Source organism: Arachis ipaensis, chromosome B9, assembly GCF_059453495.1.
Source record: "Arachis ipaensis isolate K30076 ecotype BB chromosome B9, ASM5945349v1, whole genome shotgun sequence".
Classification (NCBI taxonomy): Eukaryota; Viridiplantae; Streptophyta; class Magnoliopsida; order Fabales; family Fabaceae; genus Arachis; species Arachis ipaensis.
The window spans coordinates 60277744-60300231 of NC_142444.1; the positions used below are offsets into that span (position 1 = coordinate 60277744).

The window sequence follows — 22488 nt, forward strand, 5'->3', positions numbered from 1 at the left end:
TAATTTCTGCCATTTACTTTTATGAGCAAATCCCCCATTCCCATCTACAATTCTTCAATTTACTTTCAGCCATTTACTTCCAGTTCTTTAATTCTAGCATTTACTTTTCTGTTATTTACATTCCCGCCATTTTATTTTCTGCAACTCTCAACCCAAATTCTGGATTCGCTCAACTAGAACATTCTTCTAATTAAAGTTGCTTGATCAATCAATCCCTGTAGGATTTGACCTCACTCTATTGTGGGTTTTTACTTGATGACAAATTCGGTACACTTGCCGAAGGAAATTTGTTGAGAGACAGTTTCCACCCGCATCAAGTTTATGGCGCCATTGCCGGGGATTGATTGTGCATCAACAATGATTAAATTGGAAGATCACTAGATTGAGCATTTTTCTTTTGTGAATTTCATTTTCTGTTTGAGTGATTTACTTTCTATTTTAGTTAAACTTCTTCCCTTCCCCCTCTACTCTTTTGTTTTTCTTTGTTATTTTCAATTCTGTTTGCTAACCCACTAACTGTTTGATATATTGCATCACCCACAACTAACAGTAATTCTGACAAAAATACTTTCTGCACCTATCTTTTCTTGCTTGCACTTGATGGTTGTATGACAGGGAGAAGAAGCGGGGCTTCAACTTCCTTCGATTCTGAACCTGAGAGGACCTTCCTTAGATTAAGGAGGGAGGCAAGAGGAAAGAAAGTGGTTGGTACTGAGGAAGAAGAGGAATTCTTTGAACCAAACATGGAAGACAACATGGAAAACCATCATGAAGAAGAAGATCACAACCATGGGGGAGGAGGTAGAGTAAATCATGCTGGGGAGGATAGAAGAGTTTTGGGCTCTTACATCAATCCAAACCCAGGCAATTGTGGAAGTAGCATCCAAAAGCCAACAATCCATGCCAACAACTTTGAACTTAAACCACAGCTCATCACCCTTGTTCAGAACAACTATTCATTTAGAGGAGGTGTCCAAGAAGACCCCAATCAACATCTAACCACCTTCCTGAGGATATGTGACACAGTGAAGTCTAATGTTGTTCATCCTGACACCTATAGACTGCTCTTGTTTCCATTCTCACTTAAGGATAAAGCAGCCAAATGGCTGGAATCTTTTCCAAGGGAAAGCTTGACAACTTGGGAAGACGTGGTGAACAAATTCTTAGCAAGATTTTACCCTCCTCAACGAATCAATAGGTTGAGAGCTGAGGTCCAAACTTTCAGGCAACAAGATGATGAGACTCTATATGAAGCATGGGAGAGGTTTAAAGACCTAACAAGGAGGTGCCCACCAGATATGTTCAACGAATGGGTGCAGCTGCACATTTTCTATGAAGGGCTCTTTTATGAGTCAAAGAAGGCCGTAGACCATTCATCCGGAGGATCTTTGAACAAGAAGAAGACTATTGAGGAAGCCATAGATGTTATTGAAACAGTAGCAGAGAACGACTACTTCTATGCTTCCGAAAGAGGGAACACAAGAGGAGTAATGGAGCTAAACAATGTAGATGCTCTGTTGGCCCAAAACAAGCTCATTACCCAGCAGCTAGCTGACCTCACCAAGAAGATGGAGAAGAACTAAGTAGCAGCAATCTCCACTTCATCAACAACCCAAGAAGGAGTGAATGAAGAAGCAGAGGGTAGTCAGGAGCAAGCCAACTACATTGGGAATTCACCAAGGCAAAACTATGATCCATACTCCAAGACCTACAACCCTGGATGGAGAAACCACCCAAACTTTGGGTGGGGAAGTCAGCAAGATCAAAACCAAGACCAGAGACGTTACAACTCCAACAACAATGCAGCTCACCAACAATTCACACAGAGGAAATCTCAACACCCCCACAACAACACTTCTCCACACGCCTATCAAAACCAAAACAGCACATCTGCTCCGAATGATGACAAGCTCTCTAAGATTGAAACCTTACTTGAAGGAATATGCCAAGAGATTCAAGAAAATAAGGTTTACAAAGAGGAGGTGCGAGCCAATATTAAGAATCAGGGAGAGACCATTAGGAAGCTGGAATTCCAAGTGAGATGTTTAGCTGAGAAGATTCCCAAACCTAATGATGGCTTCCCAAGTGACACGGAGAAAAACCCCAAAGGAGAAGCAAAGAAAGTAAGATGGGAAGATTGCAAAATGGTCACTACAAGTGATCAAGAGACTGAAGACAAGCAAGGCAAACTTTTCGAACAACCTGAAGACAACTCAACAAAGGAGGAGGATAGAGATCACCAAGAACCAGAAATCTCACAACAAGAGCTGCTGAAGCTCTATGCACCCTTCCCTCAACTGCTCAATGGTGCTGTGGGAAAGAGAATATACTCAAGGTTCCTAGACTTGTTTGCATCTCTGCATGTAAACATACCATTCATCAAGGCAATTCAACAAATTCCTGCATTCATCAAGTATAAGAAGGAACTTCTTCCCAGGAAAAGCTCACTCAAAGGAGGCCAGACTATAGTGATGAACAAGGAATGTAGTGCCCTTATTCAACCTGAGTTGCCTACAAAAAGAAGAGACCCAGGAAGTTTTCACATCCCTTGTGCCATAGGTGAAACTATGTTCGATAGAGCACTATGTGATTTGGGGGCCAGCATCAACTTACTGCCCTTATCCCTGGTGAAGAGGCTGCATATCAATGAGATAATGCCCACAGATGTAATCATCCGACTGGCCGACAAAACTCAAAAGCAGGCAATAGGAGTGGTGGAAAATGTGTTGCTAAAGGTTGGAAAATACTTTCTCCCAATAGACTTTGTCATCCTGGACATGGAAGAGAGTCACACTCACCCAATCATATTGGGAAGACCATTCCTAGCTACGGCCAGAGCACTTATCGATGTAGAGAAAGGGGAGCTAATATTGAGAATCCATGATGAACGACTCAGCTTCAATGTTTTCAAACTCTCACAAGAAATAGATCAAGAGGACAAGGAACTAAGCACAAAAGATAATGAGATACTGAAAGAGGAGACAAGCACTGAAGCACAGCCAGTTCATTCTGAGATCCCCTTAATTGATAAACAAGGAAAACAGCAATTGCCACAACTCAAGGAAAAATTGGAGGAACCTAAACCTCTAGAGGCAGGAAAAGATAACATCACAACTCCTTTAGAAAAAGAGGTCACTGAGGGCAAGGCAACCTCAAAAGAAACAAAGAAGAAGGTACCAAAGAAGTAGAGGAACAAGAAGATCCCTACGGAAGACTTCTCTCCAGGGGATAGAGTTGTTTCAGCTTACTTCCCAGATATTTCCCCTAATCTCCCCACTGTACCATCTCAGTTACCTAAGGTCTTCACTATCAACAGAGTTCTTTCCCTGGAACATGTAGAAATCATTGATCCAACCAATGGATATAAGTCCACAGCAAGAGGGGAGGACTTTAAGCACTACCAACCACCCTGATGAAGGGAAAAACGTCAAGCTAGTGACGCTAAAGAAGCGCTTCATGGGAGGCAACCCATGTTTTATATATTTTTAGAAAATAGTGAATAAATCAATGTTTATGAATTTCAACTCAAACTTGACAAACACTTGGTGAAATCTTTATCATGCAGTATATAGTGAAGAACAAGTTTGGTGTTCAAAGCAGAACTCTTGGAGCTTTGAACAAAACTTTTCATCACAGTGCTCCAAACTAAGTTTGGTGTCACCCCATGGTGCCATCAATCTGCCTATAAGGATACACAAGTAGTTAGTTAGTTGAAGTTCATAAATAAACAAACTCTTTTTCTTCTCATTATTATTCTAGCCGTAGAATTTGATTTTTATGATATTAATTTCCTTATTTTAAATCTTTATAGAAAAAAGGAAAAGAATATTGAAGGGGATTGATTGGACAATTAAATAGGGGGAGATTCCGCCACTTAATGAAGAACACTACACACATGTCTCAAGAGGGAACGCATGGGGAAACGTTGCCATGCAACATTGGAGAAGGAAGACCCTTGAAGACCGAACCAATCACTCTCATTAAGTGATGATCCTTGTCCTTCCTTCATACACAACCCCGACCGTCCATCAAGCAACAATCCTTGCAATCCACACCTTCCATCCACTCATGATCTCCCTATATAAGTGAACCTTAGTGCATGATCATTCCTCACACTCAAATTCCCACTCTCCACACTTCATACTTTCGGCTTGCTCAACCTCCTTCATCACACTCTGTCCTAGCTAACCTATTCCTCATCTATCCGTATCCTCCAACCCCCCCTCAAAACAGCAACTCAATTCATGGCATCATCAAGCTCAAAGAGGAAAAAGAGGAAGGAACCCATGGAGAGTGTTCCTTTCGATGAGAAGAAATTCAAAACTGCCTTTCATGAACGTGAATTCGAACGGATAAGGGCCAGAAAGATATTGCCAGAGTTAATCTTCCAAATCAATGCAAATGAGTCACCACAAATTCTGGAGAAAATCGAACAGAGGGGGTGGCAATTGCTCACAAGTCCAGAGGGGAAGATCAATGGAAGCCTCATCAAAGAATTTTATGCAAATGTAGTAAGAGAAGATAAAACCAAGGCACCAACCTTCAAAAGTTACGTGAGAGGAAAGGAGGTGGACTTCAGCCCAAATGCCATAACAAGAGTTCTTCACCTGAAATCACCTCATTTTGATGAGGACAGTTATCAGGCAAGGATAAGTAGAAGCCCTGATAATGATGAGCTCTCAGAGATAGTGTCAAACATCTGTGTTATAGCAGCTGACTGGGAGAGGTACGTAGATGGGAGACCCAAGTTCATCAAGAGGGGAGACCTGAGCCCTGAAGCCAAGGGGTGGTTTGAACTCGTAAGGAGGTCCATTCTACCAGCTGTAAATAATTCAGAGGTAAACATCAATCGAGCTACTATGGTGCATTGCTTAATACAGGGTGGGGAAATCAATGTGAATGAGCTCATCGCCGAGGAGATTCAAGATTCGGCTGAGAAGATTGATTCAGGTGCCAGGCTTTGGTACCCAGCACCATTCTCCGCTTATGCAACAAGGCCAAGGTAGTATTTGAGGACAGCAACCCAGACTGGGTGAACCCAGGGAGGCCAGTTACACTCAAGCGATTGGTTTATACTACACCTGCTCAGCAACAAAGAAGGCCACAAATAGGGAAACTAAAAGCAAAAGAAAGAGTTCACCAAGAGGAACCTCATCAGGAAGAATATCAACAAGGAGAGTATTATGATCCAGCTAACTTGAACATGAGTCACCTTCTAAGAGCCATTGAGGATCTGGGGATGAGACATATGAAAGGACAAGAGCAAATACTGAACCTTCAAACCAACTGGTTGAGCCAACAGGAAGCATGGCAAAAACAACAAATGGAGCAGCAGCAGGAACATTACTCCCAGCTCACTCAAGCCATCAACCAAGTGAATGAGAGGCAAGAGCTTCAAGAGAAGCACTTGCAAGAACTCAACCAGCGGCAAATAGCCCAAATGAAAACTTTCAATGAGTTCAGTGTACTCAATGAAGGAAGGCAACTACATAGGGAGGAGTTCTATATAAATACTCAAGCCAAGTTGAATTACCTGTCTAATCATATGCATCATCTCTACTATGCCATTCCCACATATGATGAGGTCCAAAAAGAATTGGTAGAGCAAGAAGAAGGGAAGGTGAAACAGCAGAAAGAAGCACTAAAGAAGAAGATGGAAGATACTGGCTTCTGGAAGAAACTGCTTGGAAAAGGCAAGGGAAGTGGAAGTACAAGCACTCAAGAGAGACACAATGAGGACAAGCAAGGATGGGAGCATGGGCATCCACATGAATGACAGGTGGTGGAGTTCTTTTTAGTCCATCGTTTTCTATGCTTTAAATAAGGAAGATCTTGTATGAAATAGAACTTGCTTCCATGTTATGTTTAAATCTTTTTAAATTCTGTCTTTTAAGTTTTCTTTCTGAATAGGTGTATGTGTGCTAGTCTTTATGTTACTGCATCCTCCTTAACTTACTTGTATGCTTGTCCCTTTAAATCAAATGAAGAGAGAATGTTTATGTTTCAAAAGACCAGAGTGGAATTCATACTATGGAGTACATTCATGAGTTTGTGGTATGATCATAAGTTAGCTAAGTTGGTTCAACCATAAGGTGGGATGACAGCTATCTGGCCTAAATACTTTGCTTTGAATATACTCATGAGACTAAGTATATGACAAGATCCTAATAAGAGAAAGAGAAAAGAATAATGAAAGTGGAAAAACAAAAGAAAAAAGAGTAAGCAATAAGGATAGGCACCAATGGTTTTGATCTTAAAATATGTGTCTGTGGTGTTCCTATGTGAGGGATCTACTTGGATGAATAAGCTCTTAGGGGTGCTTTATCACTTGGTAACTTGGGTTAACTAACCCGAGATTATCAGCTGAAAGTCCATTATCAAGAGTAACCCTCACTACAGAGCACTTAGTAACCCAAAGAGGTGCTGGACACCAAGGTCTCAAGAAGGAAAATAAATGAACTATATGCCTGTGGTGTGTATGTATGGGGGAGAGACTTGAGGGAGTAAGTCCTTAGGGGTGCTTCAACACCTAGCACCTTGAACCAACTGGTTCGGGAGTGTTGGCTGAAAGCTTATCTTAAAAAGTTGCCCCCTTATAGAGCACTTAGCCTAGGAACACCAATAAGCTCTGAAATGACAATAAAGGGATCAATGAATAAAAGTCTCATGGGATGTAAGCAAAGTGAGTGTTGTGGGACATGATAAAGGTCTGAAAGCCAGTAAAGGAATGAACCTAAGTTGCTATGCATGAAACCACCATAAAATCAGTGATATGACTTCCACAAGAATGACTCATTGCTCTTGGCATTCCATTCATCATTCTCTTGTTCCAGTACTTGCTTAGGGACAAGCAAGCTTTAAGTTTGGTGTTGTGATGCCAGGGCATCTTGGGCAGTTTCACTGACCTTTTCTTTACTATTTTTAGGTTACTTTCATGCATTCTCTTAGGAAATAAGCTAGTTTTGGGTAGATATTCACTTACACCTAGATTCAAGCATACATTGTGCATTTTACATTATTTCATGAGGATTTTGCATGAGTTTAGTGACAAATTGTATGTTGCATTGCCCATGACATGGAATAGAACTTTGATGCGCTCTATTGCTTGATTTCAGGACCAAAGGAAGCAAGGAATGGGAGATAACTTGCAAAGTTAATGAGAAAAGTGATTGCCAATAACGCTCTCGAAGCCATCATTGACCACGTTAAGAGTCACGTTAACTAAGTTAACGTGAACTCTAACGTGGAGAGGGAAAGTTGAGCCAACGTTAGTGACACTTAACATTGTCACTAACGTTGGCAAATGCTCATAAGTGGCCACGTTAGAGTCCACGTTAACTTAGTTAACGTGGCCTCTAACGTTAAAAGGGGGAAGAAACGCCAACGTTAGTGACATTCAACATTGTCACTAACGTTGGCCTAAGGAGAAACATACAACATTAACTCCCACGTTAACTTGGTTAACGTGGGAGCTAACGTAAGAAGCAAGAGTGGTCGACAACGTTAGTGACACCCAACATTGTCACTAACGTTGGAAGCAACCATACAACCCCCCAAGGAGCGACGTTAACTCCCACGTTAACTTAGTTAACGTGGAAGCTAACGTTGATGAGTGAAAGAATGGCCAACGTTAGTGACACTCAACATTGTCACTAACGTTGGGGATGGCTAAGCATGGCCACGTTAGAAGCCACGTTAACCTAGTTAACGTGGACTCTAACGTGAGGCATAGGGGCACCTTGGAACGTTAGTGACAATGTTAAGTGTCACTAACGTTCTCGAAAGATGGCAAGCCCACGTTAAAGAGCCGCGTTAACTAAGTTAATGTGGGCTCTAACGTGGGAACAAATGGGGTTTTTCAAAGTGATTAGGAATGTTAAGTCTCAATAACGTGTGCGAAGGACTTAGAGGCAACGTTAGTGGCAACGTTTGTGCCACTAACGTTGAAGTTAACGTGGCTTTTACTTAGGAACGTTAGTGAGAAAGTTGATTGTCACTAACGTTCTCGAACTCATATTTTCACTAAACGTTAACACCCCTAACGTCCTGAGCTAAAGTCTCTGCCCACTTCACACTTTCTCTCTGCAAGTAAAGCCAAGCCCAAATAAAGAAGAGAACTGCTTCAAACTCAAGATCCAAAGGCCCAAGACTTGAAGAGCCAACTAGAAGCTGAGAGAAGTAGTATATATAGGAGTAGCTTTGAATTGTTAAAGGGGGTTCTGGAAGTTGGAAAAGAGAACTACTCTCTGTATTTTACCTTCTTTGCATTTTTCTAGTTTTATTATGTATTCTCCATCTTTATTTTCATTTTCGAGAGCTATGAACAACTAAACCCCTTTCATTGGGTTAGGGAGCTCTGTTGTAATTTGATGGATCAATACAAATTTTCATTATTCTTCTTCTATCTTTTCTCTTGATTTTACTTGAAAGCTTTCGATCTTCATCCAATTGGGTAGTTATCTTGGAAAAGAAGCTATTCAAACTTGGATCTCTTCTGAACCTTGAAAGAGGAATGAAGAGATCAAGCTAGAAATGCTTTCTCATGCTGGACCAAATTGGGTTTGGATGGGTATGTGACTATAACCCTCTCAATACTTGATTTGAGAAATGCATGTGGTATAATCAGTGACCATACTTCATCTCTTCTCATGAGCAATTGACCAAGGAATTGGCTATTGATCAAGATTTGAGAGATTGAATTGCAAGAAATTGTAATTCAATCAATTAAGATTGCCAAGGAGATCAATGAGTGCATTGATTGAGGAAGAGATGAAAATGAACTTGATCCGGAGAATTGCAACATCTCCTGAGCCCAATGAACTCCCCATCTCTGATCTTACCCATTCTCTTTAATTTCTGCCATTTACTTTTATGAGCAAATCCCCCATTCCCATCTACAATTCTTCAATTTACTTTCAGTCATTTACTTCCAGTTCTTTAATTTTAGCATTTACTTTTCTGTTATTTACATTCCCGCTATTTTATTTTCTGCAACTCTCAACCCAAATTCTGGATTTACTCAACTAGAACATTCTTCTAATTAAAGTTGCTTGATCAATCAATCCCTGTGGGATTCGACCTCACTCTATTGTGAGTTTTTACTTGACGATAAATTCGGTACACTTGCCGAAGGAAATTTGTTGAGAGACAGTTTCCACCCGCATCAATGTTCTTTATGTTTATTTATGTTTGTGTCTTTCTTACATGATCATTAGTGTCTAGTGTCTATGCCTTAAAGCTATGAATGTCCTATGAATCCATCACCGTTCTTAAATGAAAAATGTTTTTAATCACAAAAGAACAAGAAGTACGTGATTTCGAATTCATCCTTGAAATTAGTTTACTTATTTTGATGTGGTGACAATAGTTTTTGTTTTCTGAATGAATGCTTGAACAATGCATATGGCTTTTGAATTTGTTGTTTATGAATGTTAAATATGTTGGCTCTTGAAAGAATGATGAAAAAGGAGAAATGTTATTGATAATCTGAAAAACCATAAAATTGATTCTTGAAGCAAGAAAAAGCAGTGAATACAAAAGCTTGCGAAAAAAAAAGAGAAGAGAAAAGAAAAATGGCGAAAAAAAAGAAGAAAGAAAAAGAAAAAGCAAGCAGAAAAAGCCAAAAGCTCTTTAAACCAAAAGGCAAGAGCAAAAAGCCAATAGCCCTTAAAACCAAAAGGCAAGGGTAATAAAAAGGATCCAAGGCTTTGAGCATCAGTGGATAGGAGGGCCTAAAGGAATAAAATCCTGGCCTAAGCGGCTAAACCAAGCTGTCCCTAACCATGTGCTTGTGGCGTGAAGGTGTCAGGTGAAAACTTGAGACTAAGCGGTTAAAGTCGAAGTCCAAAGCAAAAATAGAGTGTGCTTAAGAACCCTGGACACCTCTAATTGGGACTCTAGCAAAGCTGAGTCACTATCTGAAAAGGTTCACCCAGTTATGTGTCTGTGGCATTTATGTATCCGGTGGTAATACTGGAAAACAAAGTGCTTAGGGCCACGGCCAAGACTCATAAAGTAGCTGTGTTTAAGAATCAACATACTAAACTAGGAAAATCAATAACACTATCTAAATTCTAAGTTCCTATAGATGCCAATCATTCTGAACTTCAATGGATAAAGTGAGATGCCAAAACTATTCAAGAGGCAAAAAGCTACTAGTCCCGCTCATCTGATTGGAGCTAAGTTTCATTGATATTTTGGAATTTATAGTATATTCTCTTCTTTTTATCCTATTTGATTTTCAGTTGCTTGGGGACAAGCAACAATTTAAGTTTGGTGTTGTGATGAGCGGATAATTTATACGCTTTTTGGCATTGTTTTTACAAAGTTTTTAGTATGATTTAATTAGTTTTTAGTTTATTTTTATTAGTTTTTAAATAAAAATCACATTTCTGGAATTTACTATGAGTTTGTGTGTTTTTCTATGATTTCAGGTATTTTCTGGCTGAAATTAAGGGAACTGAGCAAAAATCTGATTTAGAGGCTGAAAAAGGACTGCAGATGTTGTTGAAATCTGACCTCCCTGCACTCAAAGTGAATTTTCTGGAGCTACAGAAGTCAAAATGGCGCGCTCTCAATTGAGTTGGAAAGTAGACATCCAGGGCTTTCCAGAAATATATAATAGTCCATACTTTGCCTGAGTTTAGATGATACAAACTAGTGTTCAACGCCAGTTCTCTGCCCTATTCTGGCGTTAAACGCCAGAAACAGGTTACAAGTTGGAGTTAAACGCCCAAAACAGGTTACAACCTGACGTTTAACTCCAAAAACAGTCTAGGCACGTGTGAAGCTCAAGTCTCAGCCCCAGCACACACCAAGTGGGCCCCGGAAGTGGATTTCTGCACTATCTATCATAGTTTACTCAATTCCTGTAAACCTAGGTTACTAGTTTAGTATTTAAACAACTTTTAGAGATTTATTTTGTACCTCATGACATTTTCACGTTTTATATTGTATTTCTGACAGCATGAGTCTCTAAACCCATGGTTGGGGGTGAGGAGCTCTGCTGTGTCTCGATGAATTAATGCAATTACTTCTGTTTTCTATTGAATCACGCTTGTGTCTATTCTAAGATACTCGCTTGTACTTAACCGTGATGAATGTGATGATCCGTGACACTCATCATCATTCGAAACCTATAAACGCGTGCCTGACAACCACTTCCGTTCTACCTTAGATTGAGTGTGTATCTCTTAGCCTCTTGGTTCATGATCAGAGTCTTCGTGGTATAGGCTAGGATTATTGGCGGCCATTCCTGAGATCCAGAAAGTATAAACCTTGTCTGTGGTATTCTGAGTAGGATCTGGGATAGGATGACTGTGACGAGCTTCAAACTCACAAGTGCTGGGCGTAGTGACAGACGCAAAAGGATCAATGTATCCTATTCCAACATGAGTGAGAACCGACAGATGATTAGCCGTGCGGTGACAGCGCAATTGGACCATTTTCACTGAGAGAACGAATGGTAGCCATTGACAACGGTGATCCACCAACATACAGCTTGCCATAGAAGGAGACCTGCGTGCGTGAAGAAGAAGACAGTTGGAAAGCAGAGATTTGGAAGATAGAGCATCTCCAATTCCTCAATCTGTTCTCCATTACTGCATAACAAGTATTATTTAATTTATGCTTTTTACTCTTCATAAATATAATCACTTTTATCATTGATTTCCTGACTAAGAATTACAAAGTAACCATAGCTTGCTTCAAGCCAACAATCTCCGTGGGATCGACCTTTACTCACGTAAGGTATTACTTGGACGACCCAGTGCACTTGCTGGTTAGTGGTACGAGTTGTGAAAAGTGTGATTTACAATTCGTGCACCAGTCGGTGATTGAAAGTTGCTAGTTGGCTTGAGCTTCACTAACTCTAGTCTTTGATTAGGACTTGTGAACTCAAGTTGATTTGCTCACTTGACTTTCCTTTAATTGTTAGAGGTTAACTAAGTGAGAGAAATTTGCAATTACCATCACAATTGACAATGATAATGAGGATAGAAATTCCGATTCTCAACCCTTGCTAGGACTTTTCTTAGTTGTTAGTTATTTTCTTGTTATTTACATTCCTTGCTTATTAAACTCAAAACCCAAAAAGATACAATCTCATAACCAATAATAAACACACTTCCCTGCAATTCCTTGAGAGACGACTCGAGGTTTAAATAATTTGGTTAATTTTATTGGATTTGTATTTGTGACAAACAATTTAAACGTTGACCGAGGATAATTTGTTGGTTTAGAACTATACTTGCAACGCGATATTTTTGTGAAATTCTTTATTGACAATTTTCCTCCATCAAGTTTTTGGCACCGTTGCTGGGAAATTGCAAATGTGTGCCTTATTATTGGTTATTGTGAATATTGTGAATATGTTTGCCTTTTTGTTATTTGTTACTTTTTGCTAGTTTTAGGAATTTATTTTCATTAGTTTTTGTTAGTATTCGTTTTTATTTTCTCTCGCTATCATGAATTCTCACCCCTTTGGCTATGAGTGTGGTTACATTTATGTTGTAGGAAGTGGAGATTACAATGAAGGCTTGCATCAAGGATGGGACAATCAAAGATGGGAGGAGCCACAAGGATTTGATCAACCCTCTTGGCAACAACCTCTTCCAATGTACTATAAGCAACAACCATTCCATGATGCATACCAAGACAATGGATATGGTGGACCTCCTTGTGACTACCAACAACTACCACCATATGCCTATGAACTCCCTGTTCAACATAGCTTTGAACCACCATACTCACAAGCCCCCTATAATCAAACACTTCCATATGACCCTAACCCATATCCACCATACCAACCACCTTATGAGCCAAATGAACCATACATAGAGCCACCCCAATTCCAACCCAATTACTCTCAAGAACTACGACCTCAATATACACCACCTCCAATGTATGCGAACTTTCAACCACAAGATGAATTTTCCTTTCCACCACAACCCTCCATAGGGGAATGTCCATATCCATCAATCCAAGAGCAATATGACCCTAATTATGTTAGCCAAGCGAAACAAGAGCCACGAGATCATTTTAAGGAAGCAATGGATCGACTTCAAGCAACCATCCATCAAATGGAGCGAGAGGAAGACCGAAAAGAACATGAAGCTCTCATGGCTAACATTGCCAAAACGAGAGCCACCATCGACCCATGGGACTCATGCAACAAACAAAGAATTTCCACGAATGAATGTGGACAGTCAACCAAAGAGCAGAGCATGAAGGAGATCTTGGAATCTCAACTTGAGAACAAGGGACTGGAGTGTGTTGTGTAACAAGTGGAAAAGATGGAGAGTGTTGAACTGCCACATCTTTATCATGATGAACCACCCTCCTATTATGAACCCCTTCTCCCAACCGATGAACCCTTCCATCCACCTTAACCTCCAGTGGATGACACCCTTGATCTTATTTTTCAAGGGCAAAGAGAAATATTAGGGACGACACTAGAATTCGTGGCTGCCGTGACCGAGTTAGTAAGTCGATTAGCTTCCCAATATTTGGACACTCAAGGAACTTCCATGGCTACATGTGAAGAATCTAATGAAGAACGTAGCATGAAAGAGAGACTAGAAACTCCGGTGGAAAGTGAGGAATGTGACTTTGTATTGGAACAATTGGAGGAAGCCGTAATTGTTGAAGAGGAAGAAGTGGTTGAAGACTTAGGAGATGTTGAACCTCCGTGGGAATCTAGAGTTGTAGAATATTCCTCCAAGAAGCTTGAAATTAATGTTGAGGAAGGTAGTGCACACCCTCCAAGGCATATTCCCTATGAAGAATTGGACGAAATAGATCAAGAGGCAAGTTCCCTCAGTGATGCAAATCATGAATCAAGCCCTCCTAGTAATGAATTTGCATCCACAACTGAACCCCTTGAGTTTGAAGAATCTTCTCCCGATGAAATTGAAAGCAACATTGAGATAGATTTCTCTCAACCTCATATTTATGATTTGAGTGATGGAGAAGAGTTGGATGAATTTGGTGGGGAAGGAGTCATAGTATAGTTTTCATCATGTTATAGGTTAGAATTCTAGAGAAAGAGGCTCTCCTTTCTCTCTAGAATTTAGGGTAGTTTAGGTTAAATTTCCTTAGATCCAACTTTTAATTCTTGTTCTTATTTCAATTCTCTTTATATTTTAGTGTTCTATTGTGTTAAGCTTCTTAGTTTTTCTTCTTAATTTCTTATTTTCTCTCTTTTATGTTTATGAACCCTTGTTGGATTTTAATTTTCTTTTAATGCAATTTTATATTTCTATGTCTCTTGATGTTTACCTCACTTGCTATTGTTGATTTCTTGTTTGTGTTAGTTATAGCTTTTATTAATTCTTGCATTTTGTGATGTTTACTTTTATTGCACTCTAGGTGTTTGATAAAATGTTTCCACTAGAATTAGAGTAGTTTTCTTTACTCTTGGCCTAGGCTAAGGGAATTGGGTGACCTTGAGTCATTGGGTCTCATTGAATTGATGATTTAAGAACCCTTCGTGGTCAATTTGATAACCATTAACGCTATCCTACTACTAAGTTAATTAGTATCTAGGTTAGGAATTATGGATTGATGTTGATCAAGCCTATTTGACGTACTTCAAGTGTTGAAGTAGACTTTTGACGTACTTCAAGCATAGAAATAGACTTGATGAGTTGGTCCCTCATAATTGTCAATACATGATTTGTAGACAAGGATGGTGATCTCAATTCCCATGCCTTAGCCAAGAGTTCTTTTCCTTTCTTTTACTAGTTAATTGTCATTTTACTTTCTTGCTTTTTTATTTTTTTGCCAATCAACACATCAAACCCCATTGTTTTTTTATAGCCAATAATTAACCACTTCATTGTAATTCCTTGTGAGATAACCCGAGGTTTAAATACTATCGGTTATTTTATTAGGGTTTGTACTTGTGACAACCATATTAAAACTTTGATCGAGTATTATTTGTTAGTTGGAAACTATACTATCAACGGAATTATTTGTGTGAAAATTCTTAACCGATGAAAATAACTCTTTCAGAGGCTTAAAAATTTTGGGAAAATAGAGTTTTATGCGTACGCACACACCTGTGCGTACGCAAACTGGTGTGCAAAATTTAAAACTTGCACAACTGAATCGGCAAGTGCACCGGGTCATGCAAGTAATACCTCAGGTGAGTAAGGGTCGAATCCCATGAGGATTGCCAGATTGAGAAAGTTGTGGTTATTCTGCATATCTTAGTCAGGCAAAGAGAAAGATAGTTTTGATTGTTGTAGGCACATAAACAAACAAGAACAAAAGTAATGAATAATTAAGATAGAGACAGTAATGAGATGTCAGTTAAGGCTTCAGAGATGCTTCTTCTTCTGGAGTTATACGTCATACTCTCTACTTAAATGATGAATGATTCCTTCAATGGCAAGGCTGTAAGTGATTAAGCCATGGGTTGTGGTCATTAAACTCCTCAGGTCCAGACCAAACATCCAAATGGACTAGATCAATTTGGGAGAGGGTGAAGCGCGCGCAATTCAATCTCCTTGATGATCCTATTCAAAACGCCACAGACAAGGTTGGATCTTCTGGATCAGAGATTGATGCTCTTATGGTTCTAGACCTTAGAGCCACAGGAACTTCAATTACCCCTGACTAATGAGGTTTTATGTCACATACCCCAATTAGCCCAGATAATTCTCTTGGTACCCATGATGCATCCTCAAGCTGTAGTTCAATATTATCTGGGTCAGAACTCGTAAGAAACTCATGTAGAATAGAGATTCATAAGTATGAAGAATGATAATGCATCATAGAATAGAATCAAACATTCATTCGAATAGAAAAGTAATTGTATTAATCCATAGGAATCAGCAGAGCTCCTAACCTTAACCTAGGAGATTTAGTAGCTTATAATTTATAGAGAAACTTAGGTGTGTCTGAAGGTGTCCGTCCTCCCTCGGAGGCGTGTCTAATTCCTAAGTGTTCTTCTCTTTAAATAGGAGATGCTAACCCTAAAAGATGTTAATTTAAAATTAAAAGTACAAAGGTATGCGAAACTAAGCTAAGGAGTGCTAAAATCCACTTCTGGGCCCACTTGGTGAGTGTTTGGGCTGAGCTTGGCATCCAACTTGAGGGAGTGGGAATTGAACACCCACTAGGGAGTGTCCACGCTGCCTCCTTGCTTTCTTTGTGGCGTTCAACTTGAGAGGTTGGTCCTTCTTGGGCGTTGAACGCCAGAAAGGGGGTAAGTTGGATGTTCAATGCCCGTTTTGGGCAGTTGTCTCCAAATAAAAGTATAAACCATTATATATTTCTGGAAATCCCTGGAAGTTATTTCCAAAGCTATTAAGAGCGTGTCAATTGGACCTCTGTAGCTCCAAAAATATTCGTTTGAATGCACAGAGGTCAGATTTTGGCAACATCTATTATGCTTTTCTTGCATCTGAATCAGACTTTGCCAAATTCACCCAAAATTCACCTAAAATCATAAGAAAAACATAAAATCTCAAAGTAGCATCCAAAAAGTGAACTTAGAAATAAAACTTGCTAAAACATACTAAAACTTAACAAAACATACTGAAAACCCTAAGAAAATAACATAAAAAAGCGTATAAAATATCCGCTCATCACACACTTACCCCATTCGAATAAATCTGTGTGATGTACCACCCTGTGCATACGCAGTCTCTATTTAATGCTTCCTGCCAGGAGTGTCCGAACATGCTTGTGCACTCGCAACCCAACCCATTTTCCCCTATGTGCGTATGCACGCCTATGTGCGTATGCACGCCTATGTGCGCATGCACACATGATCCTTTTTTCAGTTAAAAAAGTGATTATCTTGCTTTCTGTGCGCATGCACCGACATGTGTGTACGCACATTCGTTGTCACTCTTTTTGGCAGGAGCGTCTGCACACTATTGCGTGTATGAACACCCTTTGATTTCCTTAGTGTGCGTACGCACACGTCCTTATGCGTATGTACAAAGTGTGTTTTGAACGTTCATTTGAAACAAAACCTTTATCGCGCCTTACCCACACCATCAACCCTTTCTTCATTCTTCGTCCCCCTGTGCCAACCCATCCCAACCCAAACCACCACACCACCTCCAGCCCCTTGATGCCAGGGCATCTTGGCCAGTTTCACTGACCTTTTCCTTACTATTTTTAGGGTAGTTTCATGCATTTCTTTAGGAAATAAGCTAGTTTTGGGTAGATATTCACCTACAGCTTGATTCAAGCATACATTGTGCATTTTACATTATTTCATGAGGATTTTGCATGAATTTAGTGACAAATTGTATGCTGCATCCATGACTTGGACTAGAACTTTGATGCACTTTGTTGCTTGATTTCAGGACCAAAGGAAGCAAGGAAAGGGAGGTAACTTGCAAGGTTAATGAGAAAAGTGATTGCCAATAACACTCTCAAAGCCATCATTGCCCACGTTAAGAGTCACGTTAACTAAGTTAACGTGCACTCTAACGTGGAGAAGGGAAGTTGAGCCAATGTTAGTGACAGTTAACATTGTCACTAACATTGGCAAACACTCATGAGTGTCCATGTTAGAGCCCACGTTAACCTAGTTAACGTGGCCTCTAACGTTAAAGGGGGAAGAGAAGCCAACGTTAGTGACATTCAACATTGTCACTAACGTTGGCCTAAGGATGCAACACACCACGTTAATTCCCACATTAACTTGGTTAACGTGGGAGCTAACGTGAGAAGTGAGAGTTGTCGACAACGTTAGTGACACTCAACATTGTCACTAACGTTGGAAGCAACCACACAACCCCCAAGGAGCCACGTTAACTTCCACGTTAACTTAGTTAACGTGGAAGCTAACGATGAGGAATGAATGATGAGCCAACGTTAGTGACACTCAACATTGTCACTAACATTGGGATGGCTAAGAATGGCCACGTTAGAAGCCACGTTAACCTAGTTAACGTGGACTCTAACGTGAGATCTAGGGGCACATTGGAACATTAGTGACAATGTTGAGTGTCACTAACGTTCTCGAAGTTTGGCAAGGCCACGTTAGAAGCCACGTTAACCTAGTTAACGTGGGCCTTAACGTGAAGCAAATAGGGGCACACTAGAACGTTAGTGACAATATTGAGTGTCACTAACGTTCTCGAAGTTTGGCAAGGCCATGCTAGAAGCCACGTTAACCTAGTTAACGTGGGCTCTAACGTGAGGCAAAGGGGTACATTGGAACGTTAGTGAAAATGTTAAGTGTCACTAACGTTCTCGAACTTATACTTTCACTAAATGTTAACACCCCTAACGCCCTGAGCTAAAGTCTCTTCCCACTTAGCACTTTCTCTCTGCAAGTAAAGCCAAGCCCAAATGAAGAAAAGAACTGCTTCAAACTCAAGATCCAAAGGCCCAAGACTTGAAGAGCAAACTAGAAGCTGAGAAGAGTAGTATATATAGGAGTAGCTTTGAATTGTAAAAGGGAGTTCGGAAAGTTGGAAAAAGAGAATTACTCTCTGTATTTTACTTTCTCTGTAATTTCTAGTTCTATGATGTATTCTCCATCTTTATTTTCATTTTCAAGAGCTATGAAGAACTAAACCCCTTTCATTGGGTTAGGGAGCTCTGTTGTAATTTGATGGATTAATACTAATTTTCATTATTCTTCTTCTATCTTTTCTCTTGATTTTTCTTGAAAGCTTTCGATCTTCATCCCATTGAGTAGTTATGTTGGAAGAGAAGCTATTCAAACTTGGATCTCTTTTGAACCTTGAAAGAGGAATGAAGAGATCAAGCTAGAAATGCTTTCTCATGCTGGACCAAATTGGGTTTGGATGGGTATGTGACTATAACCCTCTCAATACTTGATTTGGGAAAAGCATGTGGTATAATCAGTGACCATACTTCATCTCTTCTCATGAGCAATTGACCAAGGAATTGGCTATTGATCAAGATTTGAGAGATTGAATTGCAAGAAATTGTAATTCAATCACTTAAGATTGCCAAGGTGATCAATGAGTGCATTGATTGAGGAAGAGATGAAAATGAACTTGATTCGGAGAATTGCAACATCTCCTAAGCCCAATGAACTCCCCATCTCTGATCTTACCCATTCTCTTTAATTTCTTCCATTTACTTTTATGAGCAAATCCCCCATTCCCATTTACAATTCTGCAATTTATTTTCAGTCATTTACTTCCAGTCCTTTAATTCTAGCATTTACTTTTCTGTTATTTACATTCCCGCCATTTTATTTTCTGCAACTCTCAACCCAAATTCTAGATTCGCTCAACTAGAACATTCTTCTAATTAAAGTTGCTTGATCAATCAATCCCTGTGGGATTCGACCTCACTCTATTGTGAGTTTTTACTTGACGACAAATTTGGTACACTTGCCAAAAGGAGATTTGTTGAGAGACAAGTTTTCCGTGCATCAAGTTTATGGCGCCGTTGCCGGGGATTGATTGTGCATCAACAATGATTAAATTGGAAGATCACTAGATTGAGCATTTTTATTTTTGTGAATTTCATTTTCTGTTTGAGTGATTTACTTTTTGTTTTCGTTAAACTTCTTCCCTTCCGCCTCTACTCTTTTGTTTTACTTTGTTATTTTCAATTCTGTTTGCTAACCCACTAACTGTTTGATATATTGCATCACCCACAACTAACAGTAATTCTGACACAAATACTTTCTGCACCTATCTTTTCTTGCTTGCACTTGATGGTTGTATGACAGGGAGAAGAAGCGGGGCTTCAACTTCCTTCGATTCTGAACCTGAGAGGACCTTCCTTAGATTAAGGAGGGAGGCAAGATGAAAGAAAGTGGTTGGTGCTGAGGAAAAAGAGGAATTCTTTGAAACAAACATGGAAGACAACATGGAAAACCATCATGAAGAAGAGGATCACAACCATGGGGGAGGAGGTTGAGCAAATCATGCTGGGGAGGATAGAAGAGTTTTGGGCTCTTACATCAATCCAAACCCAGGCAATTGTGGAAGTAGCATCCAAAAGCCAACAATCCATGCCAACAACTTTGAACTTAAACCACAGCTCATCACCCTTGTTCAGAACAACTGCTCGTTTGGAGGAGGTGTTCAAGAAGATCCCAATCAACATTTGACCACCTTCTTGACACAGTGAAGTCTAATGGTGTTCACCCTGACGCCTATAGACTGCTCCTATTTCCATTCTCACTTAGGGACAAAGCAGCCAAGTGGCTGGAATCCTTCCCAAGGGAAAGCTTGACAACTTGGGAAGACGTGGTGAACAAATTTTTAGCAAGATTTTACCCTCCTCAACGAATCAATAGGCTGAGAGCTGAGGTCCAAACTTTCAGGCAACAAGATGGTGAGACTCTATATGAAGCATGGGAGAGGTTCAAGGACTTAACAAGGAGGTGTCCACCTGACATGTTCAACGAATGGGCGCAGCTGCACATTTTCTATGAAGGACTCTCTTATGAGTCAAAGAAGGCCGTAGACCATTCATCCGAAGGATCTTTGAACAAGAAGAAGACTATTAAGGAAGCCATAGATGTTATTGAAACAGTAGCAGAGAACGACTACTTCTATGCTTCCGAAAGAGGGAACACAAGAGGAGTAATGGAGCTAAACAATGTAGATGCTCTGTTGGCCCAAAACAAGCTCATTACCCAGCAGCTGGCTGACCTCACCAAGAAGATGGAGATGAATCAAGTAGCAGCAATCTCCACTTCATCAACAACCCAAGAAGGAGTGAATGAAGAAGCAGAGGGGAGTCAAGAGCAAGCCAACTACATTGGGAATTCACCATGGAAAAACTATGATCCATACTCCAAGACCTATAACCCTAGATGGAGAAACCACGCAAACTTTGGGTGGGGAAGTGAGCAAGATCAAAACCAAGACCATAGACGTTACAACTCCAACAACAATGCAGCTCACCAGGAATTCACACAGAGGACATCTCAACACCCCCACAACAACACTTCTCCACACGCCTGTCAAAACCAAAACAGCACATCTGCTCTGAATCACTCATCAATTGATGACAAGCTCTCTAAGATTGAAGCCCTACTTGAAGGAATATGCCAAGAGATTCAAGAAAATAAGGTGTTCAAAGAGGAGGTGCAAGCCAATATTAAGAACCAGGGAGAGACCATCAGGAAACTGGAATTTCAGGTGGGATATTTAGCTGAGAAGATTCACAAACCTACTGATAGCTTCCCAAGTGACACAGAGAAAAACTCCAAAGGAGAAGCAAAGAAAGTAAGATGGGAAGATTGCAAAATGGTCACTGCGAGTGATCAAGAGACTGAAGACAAGCAAGGCAAACTTTGCAAACAACCTGAAGACAACTCAACAAAGGAGGAGGATAGAGATCGCCAAGAACCAGAAATCTCACAACAAGAGCTGCTGAAGCTCTATGCACCCTTCCCTCAACTGCTCAATGGTGCTGTGGGAAAAAGAATATACTCAAGGTTCCTAGACTTGTTTGCATCTCTGCATGTGAACATACCATTCATCAAGGCAATTCAACAAATGCCTGCATTCATCAAGTATATGAAGGAACTTCTTCCCAGGAAAAGCTCACTCAAAGGAGGCCAGACTATAGTGATGAACAAGGAATGTAGTGCCCTTATTCAACCTGAGTTGCCTACAAAAAGAAGAGATCCAGGGAGTTTTCACATCCCTTGTGCCATAGGTGAAACTATGTTTGATAGAGCACTATGTGATTTAGGGGCCAGCATCAACTTACTACCCTTATCCCTGGCAAAGAGGCTGCAGATCAATGAGATAATACCCATAGATGTAATCATCAGACTGACTGACAAAACTCAAAAGCAAGCAATAGGAGTGGTGGAAAATGTGTTGCTAAAAGTTGGGAAATACTTTCTCCCAACAGACTTTGTCATTCTGGACATGGAAGAGAGTCACACTCATCCAATCATATTGGGAAGACCATTCCTAGCTACGTCCAGAGCACTTATCGATGTAGAGAAAGGGGAGCTAATATTGAGAATCCATGATGAACGACTCAGCTTCAATGTTTTCAAACTCTCACAAGAAACAGATCAAGAGGACAAGGAACTAAGCACAAATGATAATGAGACACTGAAGGAGGAAACAAGCACTGAAGCACAGCCAGTTCATTCTGAGATCCCCTTAATAGATAAACAAGGAAAACAGCAATTGCCACAGCTCAAGAAAAAGTTGGAGGAACCTAAACCTCTAGAGGCAGGTGAAGACAGCACCACAACTCCTTTAGAAAAAGAGGTCACCAAGGGGAAGGCAACATCAAAAGAAACAAAGAAGAAGGTACCAAGGAGGTGGAGGAACAAGAAAATCCCTACGGAAGATTTCTCTCCAGGGGATAGAGTTGTCTCAGCTTACTTCCCAGATATTCCCCCTAATCTCCCCTCTGTACCATCTCAGTTACCCAAGGTCTTCACTATCAACAGAGTTCTTTCCCTGGAACATGTGGAGATCATTGATCCAACCAATGGATATAAGTCCACAGCAAGAGGGGAGGACTTTAAGCACTACCAACCACCCTGATGAAGAA

General features: G+C 40.2%; 2 non-coding genes across 2 annotated transcripts; both read right to left on the bottom strand.

Annotated features, from left to right (window-relative positions):
• Positions 1-1196: 1196 nt before the first annotated feature.
• On the bottom strand, positions 1197-1303 carry LOC148544822 (small nucleolar RNA R71). Its single transcript, XR_015901642.1, has one exon. It is a non-coding gene; the product is annotated as a small nucleolar RNA R71 (small nucleolar RNA).
• Positions 1304-20252: 18949 nt separating this feature from the next.
• On the bottom strand, positions 20253-20356 carry LOC148544823 (small nucleolar RNA R71). Its single transcript, XR_015901878.1, has one exon. It is a non-coding gene; the product is annotated as a small nucleolar RNA R71 (small nucleolar RNA).
• Positions 20357-22488: the final 2132 nt, after the last annotated feature.